The 16,937-nt window shown below is 46.6% G+C and overlaps 1 protein-coding gene across 3 annotated transcripts in view; it reads right to left on the reverse strand.

The window, feature by feature from the left end:
• The window catches only part of ARHGAP32 (Rho GTPase activating protein 32), a 261,791-nt gene that overhangs the window by 86,400 nt on the left and 158,454 nt on the right, over positions 1-16,937 (reverse strand). The gene's annotated exons all lie outside the window — the stretch shown is intronic.

Below are 16,937 nucleotides of genomic sequence, written 5' to 3' on the forward strand. Positions count from 1 at the left end.
CAGATCCGGCCGCCTTTCTTCTCAAAACATTCGAAAGTGATGAAAGGGCTTTAGTATTTTCATGTTTTCATTTGTAGACAGCCACTCATGCTCAAACCAGCTGTTAGTGTTCCTGTTTTAGTTATTTAACCATGGGTTTGGATGTGGCCCCTCATTGCGAGACCCATCCAAAGCTTTCAACTTCCACCTGTCTTACAAGGATTTTGTACCGTTTTCATCCACGAGGTGCCTTCGCACAACTCTAAATTACAAAAATGGTTGTATAAATAGCGTGAAATTAGAATCCACGCAGATAGAAGAATATTCAACCGGGGATCTGAAGGCAGAATTGAAGCTTGCAAAATTTCTGTCAGACACCCCAGGCAAATCTTCAGCTGAATTAAAAAAAAACAATCTACGACAAATAACAGTAGCTGAAGATTGACTCCTGAGTGCGTACCATTGCCCCAGTTAAAATACTGACAAGACACACACTGCTTCAGGGGACAAGGAAGGGACCATGGCAGCACAGCATAATTTGCTTTGTGAAGCTTTTAATAGCTAATGACTACTTCTAAATGCTTCATGGCCTATTATGATCAATAAAAAATGTAATAATGCAGCAGTTTACAGGTCAAAGCACTTTACAAACAATCATTCATCCTCTCAACACCCCCATGCAGCCCCTAAAAATGAGACTATTCCTGTTTTACAGAGGCGGACCCTGGCTCAGCGACCACGGACCTCCACAAAGCCTCCCCTTTTCAAGTGCAACCTTCCATCTGAAGTGCAAAGCGCTTTTGCAGGCTTTCGTTCCTCAAACCAACAGTACGGCCATAATTAAAAAGAAAAAAAAAAAAAAAAAATCTCCATCAGCATTACACACTCTGCTTCCCACTCCCATGCAGCTGTCTTCCTAGGAAAAGGATGAGAAAAACAAAGCACGCAACAGATGTTAGCCGCGCCGTACAAGCCCCGGTGCTGCTACAGCGTAGCCATGCTGGCAGTGCAAGGGCTCAGAAGACGTCAGAGGAAGGAATTCGATCGCTCCGGGTTGCGCGGCCACTCAAAAGCAGGGCCAAGGATTAAAAGCAACAAAGGGATGCCGCACAACCAGTACGGGAAGCAGGGAAGCTCATGGTATAAGAGGGGACACGGCATCGTTTCAGTTTTCCATGGGGAAAGCAGCTGTAAAGCGCGGTCCCAGGTCTGCTGTACCACACCTGGTGGAGCTCTGGACCCGATCCCGCTTCACCGGGGCTGCAAAAACACACGGCCTGCTCCGAGTTCCCAGTCACAATTCTGCTATATTCATCTGCTTATCAGGAAAGCGGTAAGCATCTCTTTTCTATTAATATCCCAAGCTGGCACGGCAATTGCAAGTGTAGAACCTGTAATGCAGAGCACTAGCTATTTTCTGTCAAATTTATTTAAGACAACTCCAGACCCGGCTTTCCTATCACAAGAAATCACAAGTATTTCACAAGCGTACAAAGAGGGTATCTACACAGGACGTAAATGCTTTGTAATTTCCGAAAGGTATGCCCTTTTACTTTTAGTCTAAAGGGGAAAAACAAAAACAGGAGCGCCAGTCTAATTAACTTCAACAAGATGACGGCCTTTCCAATTTCTCCATCTTTTGCAATTAAGTGGTTCTTGCTCTCTCGGTAAGTTGCCAGTATGACCTTCAGCTGAGCAAGGTTTAGTCACCGGCGTAAGAAACAACAGGCCGAGAAATCTTTTTCTTTTTTTTTCCTCACAAGAAAAGATTTCGCTGCGATCTTTCATTTGCTTCTGCCCACTGCACGTCACAGGACATTTCAAGACAATCTCCTGTGCTACCCACACAAATAACGAACCTATTTGTCAAGTGAGAGTAAACCTGTCATTAATTCCACAATAATTTAAATTTGGACTGTAGATCTGCAGTCTCTTTTTAGCATGAATTAAGACAGTAAGAGTTAAATTTACAAGACAGGACTAGTTGGGGTCAGCAAGCTACTGCTCCATGTGACGGGGCGTGCGGGATCAGCTGCGGAGAGCACGGAGGGTGTTGTTGCTTCTGAGGCCCCCCATCCTACACGATCACAGCAACGAGGCTACTAACAGCTAGCGAGGAAGCCGATGAACCAGCAGGGACAGCTTACCGCGCGGCACCGGCGGTGCTTCTCGCCCCACCATCTCTCCGGGAGGTTCTTCCTGCGCTGCACAACAACTCGTGGAGCGAGCGCGGAGCCGGCACGGTCCGAGCGCGGCGCGGAAAGGTAACCCAGAACCACCGCTCCCGTACCCTGGAACTGCAGCCGTGCGGCAGCTGCTAAGCAACCAGCCGAGCTATCCCTGAGCCATCCCTGCGGAGCAGCAGCAGACTCCATACGAGGGGCGGTGCACGTGCCTGGAGGCCAGGACCACTCTCACCACTCCGAGGTAAGGCAGCCCAGCGCCTGCAATCACAGCCCTGGGTTTAAGGCTCTTGTGCAAAAGGATCGCAGGGTGCTTGTGGGAACGGGGCTGCCGTTCTTCAGTCCCCTTCAGGATGACTGTGCACATGACGTGTAAGCGCAGAACACAGTTTCAGCAGCAATAATACAAATTTCCACCCAGCAGGAGGTTATCCCAACACCCTGAATGTGACTATTTCCTAATAACTTACAGATTGAAGCTCGCTATAACTGAAAGCAAAAAGCATACCTGCTTTAGGTTGTTCTAAAAGTTGTATTAAGCAAATTTTTTGCAGATTTGGAGCCCGAGAGACAAATTTTTACGCAAAAGTAAGACAGCCGTCTTTACACGGGGTGCAATTAATTTTATGGGAAGGAATCCTTGCAGCAACCTGGGAAGGAAGGGGACAACATTCACTGCTTCCCCTCAGATCTCCAGTACAAAGCACAAGAAAGCAGAGTCTAAATTCTCTCAGCTAGACTTCCCGAGACGCACAGCCAAAGCAGCAGAAACAAGTGACCTCATTCAATATCAACAAGACGACAATGTTTCACTATATCAATATAAAAATTGCACGTCTCGCCCCCATCTCCTGCAAATTCTGAAGGGCCAGAAGGGTTTTGCAAAATGCCTCTTTTTAAATTTAGAGTTAATAAAATAGTAGAAACAAGTGAGTGACAGTTAAGTTGGTCACATATTGTCAACTGTGTTTTATAGCAAAGGTAAACATTACTGGTGCTTCGGGCATATAATATCCATAGGGCAAAACAGCCTTCTTCACATTCTTAATGATTTCCATAAATTGATGCTCAAACAGGTTTTTGATCACCCTCTCATTTTCCAGTTCAAGAATTACTTTTCTATTCTTTAATTAACCATCGTCCTGATTTAGAGAACCGCATGCTTAAATCCCATTAATGTCAATGGGACATGAGAACAGAGGGGAAGTTAAGCACGCACTCAAGTGATTTCCCCAGATTCAGACCTTCAATTACAGACCTGGGCATGACAAATTTCATAAAAATTAAAAAACATCAAGTCTCAAATGAAGTTTTTTTATAGTGCCATAAAAGAGTTTCACAAACTTTAAAAGGAAAAATTGACCACTGTCTTAAAGAAACCACAATATCCCTCTTGAACAAAATCACAGTATTCTTTGGAATTTCATTTTATAGAAATGTTCGCTATGAAAAGCATCGTGACAATTACGGAATTGCTCACAAAATGGGAAATCTGGGTTTATTCCTACTCTTACTTCAGTTTGATCTGTTCTCCCTTACTCTTGCATGCTGCGTAGGATTAAACGTACGATGAAAGACTAGCGGGATTTCAGCACGCTGCACAGAGCTGCTTGGGTTTTTTCCGATTATCAAAGCAAGAAATCTCACGCTAAAAAAAAAAAATAAATGAGTGGAGATTACTGAACTGATGATTTAATTTCCACTGAGCCAGAGATCTGAACCTTTGAACCTTCCACTAGTAAAACCATTATACCAAGATCGCAGATCATAAAAAGCTACCCAGACTTCACATGGCACGAGACAAGGTTCCGAGGGACAAGGATTCAGAACCCCAGCTCTACAAGCAGTTATTTTCAGCTCTGCCGGTCGGACGGCCTAAGGCGGACGACATGCAGCCACGGCCAGAAGTTTCCTTAGGCCCTTAAGCACAGCTCCCGTGGCGACGCTTCGAGCGGGCAGCGGTATCGCTCCCCGTTGCCTTTCTTCCCAAGCCCAGCACGCAACATGACAGCTGCGGCTCGGCGATGGCTTGTTTCATTACTAGCAGGAAGACGCTGCTTACTGCGGTACCGCTCGGTTACTGTTGGACTGGGAAAAACAAATTTAAGAGGAGGGTATTTTAGAACATCCTTTGTGTTTTCATTCCCATAGTTAAAAAAACCCCCGCCTTTGCTCTATCATCTCCTACGCCCTTCAGCTGACCAGGACAAAATCCTTACTCCTTTCTAGGAGGGGTTCCCATAAGCTCGCGGACATTTCCATACAGGAATATTTTTATGTGGTCTTAACTGTTTTCACTTGGGATCTGGCAAGAAGCAATTCTTCCCGTTGCGCACTGAACAGTCAGTGGCTAACTCGGAGGCATCCAGCTAACACAAGAGAAGCGACAGATTCATCTGTGTCAATATCTGTGACAATTCCTTGAGAAAACACAAGTTTTCTTGTGTATTTTTAGAATACACCGGTTTATTATAAAGATTTACAAATGTCCCCCCGCCACACTTTGTAAAAGACACTGTTTCCAGCTGAATCTGCCTACATCTGTGCAGCTGGGACTCCCTTTTGTCCATCAATGCCTCTTCAAGCCAGACAGGGTACTATTGAGTTGCAGCATGCACAACTTTCCTGTCCCACGGTCTGAGTATGTTTTCTCTGTAGCACCTAAGATTTATTTATTTTAAGACAGGGATAGACCTTTTTTTTCTGGTTCAAATGCTTATTTCCTGAGAGAAATCATACGGATGCTCTCATGAACCTTAGCAGTCCGCATGGAGATTGAGAGCAGAAAATGAGATGAAAGTACATGGCAAAAGTCACTGCAGTTTGACCCTACAGTAAGAAAACACCTCGTATTAAATGGCTGGAAAAATGCCAGCATCCACCAGGAGAGTTTAACTCTGCCATGTGGGTGACTTTTACAGCTGTCTGGGTCTTGGGTTCCGTATGTTATTCCAGCATGACCCTTCAGCCCTTTTTCTATTACAAGTCACGCTGGAAAATGGCTTCGAAATTTAGTCAAAACAGAAAACAAGACTGGTAAAATCCATCACTTAGCATTTACCCAGAAAGTGTTTTTAGCTGGTGCTGTAGGTGGCTTTACCTAAGCTTAAGTCTGTGTACCAAAACGTCCTGGATGATCTCATGACTTCTGGTGTATTATTATAACTTTAAGGAAACGATAAATTTTTAGAACTTAAGGGAGTTTGCACTAAGGCAACATAAAGCTATTTGGTTTCTGAATGAAAGTGTACGCTCAGCAGCGCACGGCTTTTTGGCCAGGACACTTCCAGGTCTCCCCCCGAGGCCACGGATGGATGCTCGCTTTCATTGCCCCTGGTTCTACCCGGCAGCAGGAGTTTGCTCCTTCCCTCCCCACACCGTAGGGTAGGGAACGCTCACATTATGGCTCTTCCTAAAGCTGGAAGGCCTTTGCACACGTTTTACTTAAACCCCAGCGCTTGCTCCCATGACCCTTTCAGCTGGCAGAGCCCTGCGCAGGAACAGCTCCATCAGAAAACGTTCTCTTCTGGAGCTGGTCCGGCTCAGACGACAGCACCAACGGCTCGCAGCGTGAGAGCCCTTCTGCTGTCAGGCAGCTGCATGCGTGTTTAGAAGAAAATAAAATATGGGGAGCTTCAAATAAGGTGAGAATGATGGAAACACTAAAACTTCCGAGCTCCACCTGGACCCAGGGAACACACACTTGAGAGACCAACTACCACCAGATGAGGGGAACGTACGTCTGGACAGACTGCAAGGCAGAAGGCAGAGGAGAAAGCTTAGTATATTTACATGGTGAAACCTTAACAGCCTTGTTCCACAGAAGAAATTAATCTCTTTCCGCATTAATTATCAATTTATTATCAATTAATTGCCATCAGCAGGAAAGAAGAGATTCTAATGGGAACCACTGCAGCTTTTCGCCTCTAAAAATTACACTTCCTTGTGCTCCCTGATTCCAACTGCAGATAGGAACACTAAACACACACGTGGGAACACAAGGCTGCCCAAGGCCTGGTCTGAGTGACAGCAGCATTACTCCTGCGTGTTCTGACCAGCTTTGGGAGCTCACCACGCGCAGGTACAGGCAGCTTTCTGAGGGCTAAGCTGAAATAAGCCTTGACCTTCCAGTCGTTTCTCCGTCACCCAGAGGAGCAGCTCTGCCAGAAGCACCCAGACAGCAGGCAAATATTTGGCTCATGCTTTGGTGGCAGTCGGTTTTATACAGGTACAGAGAAATAGGGTACACAAACGTACCACGTGTACGGCGTTTGAAATCCTAACCAGCATTTTCACAGGAAAGCCTGTTTCTGAATGGCAGGCAGGCAGGCACCTAATGAACTTGAAACAGCATTTGCAACTCTCAACTTGTAAATTAAATTCCCTGCTCCCCTGACATGTTGTAATTTAAACCATCCAATATCAATCATCTCTTTAGCAAAATTATACCGTCAGAGCAACAGGTCACAGAGAGACACGGGGGCGAAGGGGAGGGCGGCCACAGCATGGGGGGCTGCTTTTCTACACTTCAGAAAATTAAAAGTAATAACCCAACATGAGCTTACAGCCACAAAGGAAATACTTCAAAGCCACTAAGAGACCGACTGCTATGTAATGGGAACTAAAATTCTACCACCCTACAGGTAGCAAGGCAAGGACTGAATGCATATATATTTACAAATGATTATATGGGCATTGCACGTATCTAAACACAACACCCTCCTTACCCTGTGCCCCAAATGTGCGATAATCTACTTGGCGCTTAACCACAGAGGAGAACCAACGTTTCACCGAAGCAAGCAAGCACTGCTATCCTCTAAAACCCCTTTGAACATTACTTGCCTGAGGTTAGCAAAACAAAACAGAAAAACTTTTCAAAATGACCGGCCTGAGGTGAGCTGCGGCAAGGGCAGCTGAGGCAGATATACACCTCCATTTCCTTAAGTCTCATTTCTAGGGGACATCACTGAAGGAAACAGCTGGGGTTTTCAACATTTTTAAGTGACCAAAGCACATGGGCATGCTTTTGTTAAAACTAATTGCCAGGAAGAAAAGATTTTGTAGGTCCAAAATCAAGAAACGTTGAGAATAAAACCCCATAAGCCCAGTTATGGTCGCTACGCGACAGGGCGCGCGTCTATCACATCATTCACAAAACAACAGAAACTGGGAAGCATGGAAGTAATTAAAAACATGCTGTATCTGACACTGCTTCCGCTACAAACCCATTAATCTTGACACCCCAGAATGAAGCAAAAAAATGGAAAATATGGCTAAGATCATGAGAAATGCCCTGCTGGGCCGGGCCAGTGGCCCACCTCTCCCTGCACTCTGCCTCCAGGAGCAGCAGCCAGAGACGCTCTTTCCCGGGGACACGTGGGAGCCCCTGCAGTCCAGTCCCCTTGCATCCCCCCCGCCAGTTTGTCAGAGGATGCCGGAGGGAACACCTCTGCCCACTCCTGCTCCTTTGGGTAGGGTTACAGAGATAACACACATGAACATTTCAAGGAAAAAGGTATGCAAGCAGGTGTGTTACAGATGTAGCTGACCAAAACTCAAGGGAAGAGGGGTGGGAGGGTGAAACTTTATTTAGAAAGCACGAGAAACAGAAGCAGCTTTGGAGAAGTTTTTGTTACACAGAGCTGGAGCCAAAATGGAAAAATAGCTGCTTTTCTGGCAGCTGCACACATCAGTTTTAAGAAGAAACATTAAAAAGCGGTGCCAAGACCCATGAGATGAAACATTTAAGAAAGGCCATCTTTAATATCTAATATCCCTAATGAAGTCCTTTAAAAAGGTAAGCCACAAAGTTTTGAAATAAATACAGTGTTTTAAAACCACAGCTCAGTTAAAAAACGCATCATTAGAAAACCAGAAAGTCAGTTCCTTCTTATCTGTCAAAGCCTGAGCCCTTGATCGCAAACTTGCTCTACGGTGTCCGACAATATCAGTCGGCAACTATGCTTAATGCCCCCGTCCCACCAGAGCCTGCCTGCCCGCTCGCAGCGGTGGGAGCTTGGAGGCTATCAGCCCCCGCCAAGGAAGCGGAGAACTCGGGAATTCTCAGCAGGTCCATGATGAACTGATAGAGTCGTTTCGCCCCTGAGGTGTAAAACTTGCTCAACGAGCGGGGATCGCGGCGTTCGCTGAACTAGGCCAGCTTATCGCGGGTCACACGACACACAGTGGCAAGAAACACCCTGCTTGGTGGTTTTAGCAAACTTGGGGCACAAACCTGCCCTGTAACACCGGGAAAGCCCTAAGGAATACACCGCTGTAAGGAACGAGCTCAATCACATTCCCCCTGAGCATTCTGTCACCAGTTCCTCTAAAGCAAAACTTATTTTTAATTTAACATGCAGTCGGTTGTAAAATCAGTTGGGCAAAGCACCTCTAGTTCTTGAGGAAGACAACGGCATTTAACACTTAGTGTTTTCATTACCACAACTACTCAGTGACAAATTTTCTGTGGAATATCAGAGTTAAGCTAAACAAGGTGCACTCAGTGTAACTGGTAGGACATAACTTGTGACAACTTCCCAAACGGAGGGTTTTGCCTCTTTGTTCCGGCAGTATTTGCAACAGACAACGGAAATGACCTCTCTCTGATTTACCGCTAAAGCATCTCTACACACATGCTGTGTATTTTGATGTGGTTTCTGTGCCTTGAGGGTGCCTTTTTTTGACTATTCTTTACCAACCTGCTTGTCCTACATTTTTTGTCCATGCGTCTGTTGTTTGGAAGCGTAGGTGCTCTTCCAAGGCCTATGAACTTTATCTACGTGCAAGCTGATCAGGTTTGGGGCATCATTAACTGTGCACCTTGTCTTTCTCCTGATGCTTACTTCGCCACCTAACGTCTCTCGCTGCTCGTTGATCAAAACAACTTTGCGGCCTGCAGAGGATGATACTGGATGGAACGGCTTTGGACTGTCTGTCCCAAAGGGCTGTATTACAGGCACTGTAATATTGCTATTACAAAAGCGTGCATGTCGTACTTCTCTATAAGGAATAAACATCAAGGCAGCTAAGAAAAACAGGAACATCTACCACAATCATCCCCTTATTTTGGATTTCAACCAAGCTCAGCTCTTGGAGAAGTTTTAAAACAAGTAAAATTGTAGACACACTGCTCCTCCGCAATGCATTTACACTTGCTTAGTTACGGGGTGGGATTCAGTGTCTCTCCAGAATAAAGCCAACTGTCCTCTTCAATTTGTGGCCAGGCCCAGCCTTGTCTACAAAGCGCCACATGACAATCAGAAGCCCTGCCAAACTGCATCACTTGCAGAAAGAAACCATAATCGCTATCCTGTCCTCTTCGATTTCAACAGTGATTTTCACTTTTGCTTCAGAGCTAAGTAGAATACAATGTGGATACAAGAAGATCGATCTCTCTAATTCAGAGCTTGCTTTCCAAAGGCAAAATGCCCAAAGGACACGGCACTAACAAACTACAATATAATCGTAAAAGCTTCTGTTGCTTATAAACAACTTTCATGGCAGCGCATTCATGCGCTATTGCATTTTATTCTGAGAAATAATTTTCCCTCTTGCTCATCATACCTTCCTAGACTAGGGCTACACTGACCATCCACTTCAGCTGGCGGGTTTCCATCACAGAAAAACGTCTAAGAGGACATGAAAGCAGCTGTTGCCGTGTATCACTCACCGCTCCCTTGCACGAATAACCACAGAGTGGCTCAGCCCAGTGCAAGTCTGATGAACTGGTAGGCTGCTATCGTCTTCGGATACTCTCTTGCCCCAGTAAAAACCACCCTCAGATAAATTCACCAGACCGTTTCTTCACTAGAGTTTACAGTTGAAGGCGCTAACGCGGAGCACAGCCAGGTCTATCCCTGGTATACCGAAGGGACAGCTTGAAATGCACCTCACTTAGCACCTGCTGAAGGAACACGCTTTAGCACAAGCAGTTCCGTGGCAGCGTTTACTTCTGCAGTGTCGCTCAATAAACATATCGTTTGATTCAAAACCCATGTCATTGCCTCTCAAGCATCCAGAGTCCAGAACAAGAGAAGACCTGTTGACCCCGTTCCCTTCATAATATATTTTTACAGGGGAAAAAATCAGAGCACCACGCATAGAGAAATTAAATACCAGAGTTTAAGAACTACAGTAGTTTTTCACCTCTTGTTACAAGTGGAATAGATTTACACACACGAGTACTAAATCTGCTCTGTGTCTGGGAACAGAGTGAAGGACGAGTCCCATCAGCTGGGCAGCGAAACCCCAGCACCCCGACAACACACAGATGCTGCTGCAGGTCAGTGCCACGCCGCTCCTGGACTCATTGCATCCTCCTGTGCAGCACAGGGGACAACAGCTACCTTCTGTATTTCCATTCCATAGTCCCAAAGAGCACAGGCATACTGCAAGTGGCCACAGAGAGCGGTACACCTCTTGGAAGTCTTCCTGCTGGTGCATCTCCTAGATCCCAACGCAGGCATCCTGCCGGCTGCCTGACTGTGCGCTTCAGAATAAAAGGCAGTGAAGACAACAGGACAAAAATCCTCTTTACCTCAAAACTGCTACTTCCATTGTTTCATGCCTAAACCGCTTGTGTGAATGAACGATCCCATGATGAACAGAGGGTATGGTGCAGTATGCTTTTAAAAAAGGGAAAAGACACAGCACACCGCAGCGTTTACAGAATCACAGAATGCCCTGAGCTGGGAGGGACCCACAAGGACCATCAAGCCCAGCTCCCGTCCCTGCACAGGACACCCCAAATTCACACCGTGTCTCTGAGGGCCTTGGCCAAGTGCTTCTGGAACATCGCCAGGCTGGTGCCGTGATGCCTCCCTGGGGGGCCTGTTCCAGGGCTCCACCACCCTCTGGGGGAAGAGCCTTCTCCTAATGCCCAGCCTCACCCTCCCCTGGCACATCTCCCTGCCGTTCCCTCGGGGCCTGACCCAAGCGCCGCCCTACCCAAATCAGTGCTCTGCAGCAAAATGCCAAAAACCAGTCAGTCGTATCCTTGCCCTTAACAATTATTGTCCTAATTCATGAATGAATTTATCCTTTAGTATTATCCTAACAGCTACAGAGTAATATATGCTAATTATACAGTTCTTAAAGGCTTCTAATGCAACTCAATACCTTCTCTCTTCCCTACAGACACTAGTTTACTTCCAAAAAGCCTGGAACTGACCCAAGTTTTTCAAAGACACTACACCTTGGCAGCGCTTCGGCATCGCCTGAGCTTTGAACGCAGCCCAGCAGCACTTTTCAGGCCGCTTGCCAGCTTCATACATTCTTTATTAATCCACGTTACTATTGTCACTTCATTTTTATTTATCGTGGTTGAGAGCAGAAGGCATGAAGTATATGACCTAAGATCAACCATTCAAGCACGGAACATCAAGTGATGGATTAGCATTGTGGAAACAAGGATTTTAGTTGCTTTCTTTTGACTAATGTAAAACAGCCCTCCTCACCCGAGAAATGCTTAGGACAGAGGTTTCAACATTTGTGAACATCTGGAAGGATGGGCTAAAAAGATTCAGTCCATGAAGGCCTGTGGTCAGGTTTTAAAAAGTTTTGGGGAACTTACAAATAAATACCCAGTATCACAACAGGGATTTTCAAACACTCGCGAACACGTGAGGCACCTAAGTCTCACGGGCAAACCTGTCAGCGCAAGTTAACATTTCTCAAGGCATTTTGTTGCAGTCATCTTCAGGCAAGTGGTACCAAGAGTCAGGAAAGCAGCACAGAAACCAGGCTGGAGGGGGAAAGGCCACGATGGTGACCAGCATCTTAATGCGTTTCAAACCAGAGTAACTCTCCCGAGCCCTTCCGAGCGATGAAGCTTTAGGGTGCACTGAGGGTCCCCATCTGCCCTCTGTACAACGCAGCTGGCGCTACGAACTCGGAGCGCACCCTTGCAGTTCAGTGCATGTTCGTTTTACACCTGCTTCGGTTTAGCTGCACCACCACCGAAGTACTCCACCACCCAGGGCCTGGGTTTGGTTTTCATCCTTGGCAGGACTCGTCCAGCAGCTGCATGGACACCAGAGCTCAGGTGGAAGAGGGGGGTGCGAGTGCCTGGGCTGGGGCTTCAATAGAAGGGCACAGTAACTGCTTTTGCTAGGAAAATCTTCTTTAAACAACCCAGGCAGAAAATTCTATATTAAGAAAGGAGAAGGAGGTTAACACATATTCTGAAAACAGATTTTGCGCTGGGTAGGATCCAGCTTGGATGCTCCACACACATATATCCCATTAACAAAGAGGAGACCAGCTTTCCTCTCTCTCTTTTTTTTTTTTTTTAATATGCCTATAAAACACACACAAGTATATATGCCTGTGTTAGAATTCGCCCTTTAGGGTCATCTTTTAAAGAACTGTAGCTTTTCACAGGAAGAATGTTAGTAGCACTTACTCAGTAACTGTTCTTTAGGTGTTTGAGCTTCAATCACACAAGATGAAGCCATTAGTATGTTAAAGAAGCAGCCTTTAAGACAAAAAACAATCATACAAAAGGTTTTAGAATGTCTGACTCAAAAATCCTACTGCAAGCAATTTGTGGCTTTTAGTATGGACTAGCACAGGCAGACGGAACCAGCAAACCATACTTTAGACGTTAGTAGTCTGAGCAAGACATTTGCTTCTGTGAAAATATATTCCACTCTTCTCTCCCCACAAACCACCCAGGATGGGGAGTCCTGTCTGTTCTTCCTACTCAGATCCCATTTTTTCCTGGCATTCTTACCGCTGCCCTTGAAGCACTTATTATTGCAACCACGCTTCCAGCCGTGGAACGCTGGATGGGGTTGCCTTCGGAGTTTTGCAAATGCTGCTCTTCAAACAGAAGACACCGAGCTTGAATCTCCTGCAAGGCAGAGCTGGGAGATACAAGTGGCATAGATTTGCGTAAATGCCTTCATCTAGTACATTGGAGACCTGATTCTATCAATCAAAATGAACACAGCACAGACAGCAATGGTTGCCTTCAACAAAAAACAGGAACAGGGCAAAGTACCGTGCATCCTGTACAACCAAGCCACGTGGCTCACCTCACTGCCAGTGTGGGCTCCGCAAATGCAAGAAGAATGGAGAAAACACACGAGAGCTTCCTGCTTTGAAAACAGCCTTAGAAATCTACCTACGCTGCAGCAGAAAGAGGCTTCCTTTGCAGGACGTCGGCATTATCCCGCGCAGAGCAGGGAACGGAGAAGGTAGTGAGGCTCTGTTCTGAGATCACAAGAGTCAGCCTGTGTTTAAGGGTCTATCATGAGATCTAGTCCTAAGATGTTTTCAAGCATCACTCATGCCAGCACGGTCTGACATCTCTGGCTTCTACTGCCCATCATTTCTGTTTCAATGATCTACCTGTGATAATGAAAACGAACAACAAAAACTACAAGAGATGGCTAGAGTTTAAGGTCTCCCCTAGAACTGGGACATTTTCACAGCTGGTCTCGTGTTCTCTCCTTGCCATTCAAAATTTCACTGTGTTCGAAGTGTAGAAATACCGCAAATCTCGCCTTTTAATTAGTAGTGCACGCTATTTTAATTTTTCTTGCATTTTTTTCAAAATAAAACCTGAGATTGGCCATTCTTACGTTGTAATACTTAAATATGAACGCAGGTAGTTGCTGCTTTATTGCCACGGAAACAAATCCAAACCCATTAGAAAAGCCTATTTTCAGCCCGCTTTCCAACTCGACAAAACATGCTGGATGGATTAGGCTATTTCAACCTTTTTGCAGGCTCTTACTTTTGTTGATTGATTCTCAACACGTAGTAACCCCTTTTAAATGTGTTGCAGACCTTGTAAATTCTTTGCTTATCCCCGTGGAACTTAGCAAGGATTGCGAACACTGTCAACGGGCCTTCGCCGCCTACAGGTACCGCATAAACCCATAAAGGTCTCAGACATTCCCTGTGGCCCTTTAAGGACCACGGTTATTGTTAAGGCTTGCAATTACTGTCAGCAGAGTTCAGAGGTTCACAGGTACCGTCCTCACACCACCCCTCCCAGGATTTTATCCTTCTCTGTTTCCCACACAAGACACGGTCTCCAACGTTCTTCAGAGACGTTTTCCTCCCCAGCAAAACACGCGCGTGGCATGCTGTCCGTGCTCTGGGGATGTGCGAGCTCAAAACGTTACTCCTTCTCCCCAGAATCCCTCCTCAGATTTCAGGCGTTTGTAGATGGTTTAAAAAGTCTCCTCTCTATTCATTCCTCCACCCCTTCTTTTATCACAGAAAGGGATTTTGTTCACATTTATTTTAATAGCAGCAATCTTTCGACAGCAGTGACTGTTCGTGTCCTGAAAGCAATCTTCTAGACGTGAAAGTTAAACGGCGCAATCGGACTTGGAAAAAAGGAGAGTCCACCTACATTGCTGTAACAAACCCAACCAACCCCCCCACCATCAGCTCTTCCCAACCAGATCTATAAAACCCTACCTACCTTCGTCATTTGCTAGTTTTCATGTTTCAATTTGTTCAAAGAAATCAAAAGAAGAATCCTATCTTTCCACTTCTCAGAAACGCTTGGAACAGCACTCTCTATATTCCCACTTCTTATGAGCTAGTAGACTGGATTAATTTTTCTGAGGTCTCTAAGTAGAAGAAAAGCTGAATAGAGACTTACAGAAACCCCTCTGAACCTCACACAAAGCTTATATTTCACAGGCTGACTTGCAGCAGAAATGTGTCACAAACACAACTCCAAGAGAAAAATTTTTTTTCCAACCTTATCTGGGAAGGTTTTGCAAAATAGGCACCAAACAATAATTCTCTTTACACCACTACAATTATACTTACAGATGGGGAAGGGCGGGATAGAACTTCCTTAGCGTAAATGCCGAACTGCAGTCTGCCAAACACAGCTAAGACCGAGTTGGATGTTTTAAAAGTCTGAAGTTCAAAAGCTTTGGTTTTGTTGTCTGCCACAGAGCGAAATGACAAAATACATGTCTTTTCATGGACCACACAACACACAGGTTCTATCTGTGCAGTCCAGACTGGGCAAGGCACAGCAGCAGAATGTATTCAAACCCAAAGTTAGGTTTTTCAGCTTATTTCTTTAAGGTCCGTCATCTAAAATCGCTAGGATGGCCAAATGCCCTTGCTCTTCCCCACGCTATCTGTTTTTGCAACAAATCACAAATGTCTTAAGGATTCTAAATTTATATGGGCTTAGCCTTAATTATCAGACTTCGTTTTTCTGTGTGTCCATCTGAGAAATCAAGGAGATTTTTGCAAGCTGCTGCAGTGGGCTGAACACCACCGCTAGTAGCGTATCCAAAAGGCGAGCAGAGTGAAATTTGTTTCACAGGCTTTTTTTTTTCTCTCCCTTCTTCAGTATTTTTGGCCTGATACAGATGCGTCCTGCCAAAATCTCTCCCCACTGCACTATCATTCCATGAGCTATTTCACACCTCCCTTTCAATTCTAACGCAGAGCCAAACCCATCCAGACACCGCTAACATCCAACGCGTGACAGAATGGAATCTTCCCCTGGACATTAGGAGAGGCCATGAGATGTCAGGGGTGAAGTATCTCCACGGTAGAAACGATGCTCAGCTGCGCAGCCCCTTCCATGCCTTTCCGTTCATTGAATCCAGATGCCACAAGTTTCTCAGCTTTGTAAGTATCGGGGAGATGGGGACATACACTCACACACGAGAGGTACTAACAGACTTGGGGTGGGGAGCAACTCTAGCTAGCCAGAAGATTTACTTACAAAAAAACTCCACACAATCCCAAAACAAAAACCAAACCCCAATAGAAACTTTAGAAACTTTCTTTTAACTTTCTTATAACTTTCTTCTAACTAGCGGGGTCCCCCAGGGGTCTGTGCTGGGTCCAGTCCTGTTTAATATATCCATCAATGACCTGGACGAAGGGACAGAGCATCCCCTCAGCAAGTCTGCTGATGATACCAAGGTGGGAGGAGCGGCTGATACACCAGTAGCTGTGCTGCCGCCCAGCAAGACCCAGACAGGCTGGAGAGCTGGGCCCAGGTGAACCTCAGGGAATTCAGCAAGAGCAAGTGCGAGGCCCTGCCCTTGGGGAGGAACAACCCCCTGCACCAGCACAGGCTGGGGGGGACCTGCTGGAGAGCGGCTCTGCTGAGAGGCCCTGGGGGTGCTGGGGGGCAGCGAGGTGACCCTGAGCCAGCACCGGGCCCTTGGGGCCAAGGGGGCCAGCGGTGCCCTGGGGGGCATGGAAAGGCGTGTGGCCAGCAGGGCGAGGGAGGTTCTCCTCCCCCTCTGCTCTGCCCCAGTGAGGCCACACCTGCAGGGCTGCGGCCAGTTCTGGGCCCCCCAGTTCAAGAAGGGCAGGGAGCTGCTGGAGCAAGGCCAGCGCAGAGCTGCCGAGATGGTCAGGGGCTGGAGCATCTCCCTTGTGAGGAAAGGCTGAGGGACCTGGGTTTGTTCAGCCTGGAGAAGAGAAGGCTGAGGGGGGATCTCATCAATGCCTATAAATATCTGAAGGGCGGGTGTCAGGGGCATGGGGCCGGGCTCTTTTCATTAGTGCCCAACGCCAGGCCAAGGGGGGATGGGCACAAGCTGGGACATGGGAAGTTCCCCCTGAACATGAGGACAAACCCCTTCCCTGTGCAGGTGCCAGAGCAGGGGCACAGGCTGCCCAGAGAGGCTGTGGGGTCCCTTCCCTGGAGACATTCACCCCCCGCCTGGACGCGGCCCTGTGCCCCTGCTCTGGGGGTGCCTGCTCAAGCAGGGGGTGGGACGGGGTGAGCTCCAGGGGGCCCTTCCAACCCCCGCCAGTCTGGGA

This window comes from Phalacrocorax carbo, chromosome 21 (assembly GCF_963921805.1).
Source record: "Phalacrocorax carbo chromosome 21, bPhaCar2.1, whole genome shotgun sequence".
Lineage (NCBI taxonomy): Eukaryota > Metazoa > Chordata > Aves > Suliformes > Phalacrocoracidae > Phalacrocorax > Phalacrocorax carbo.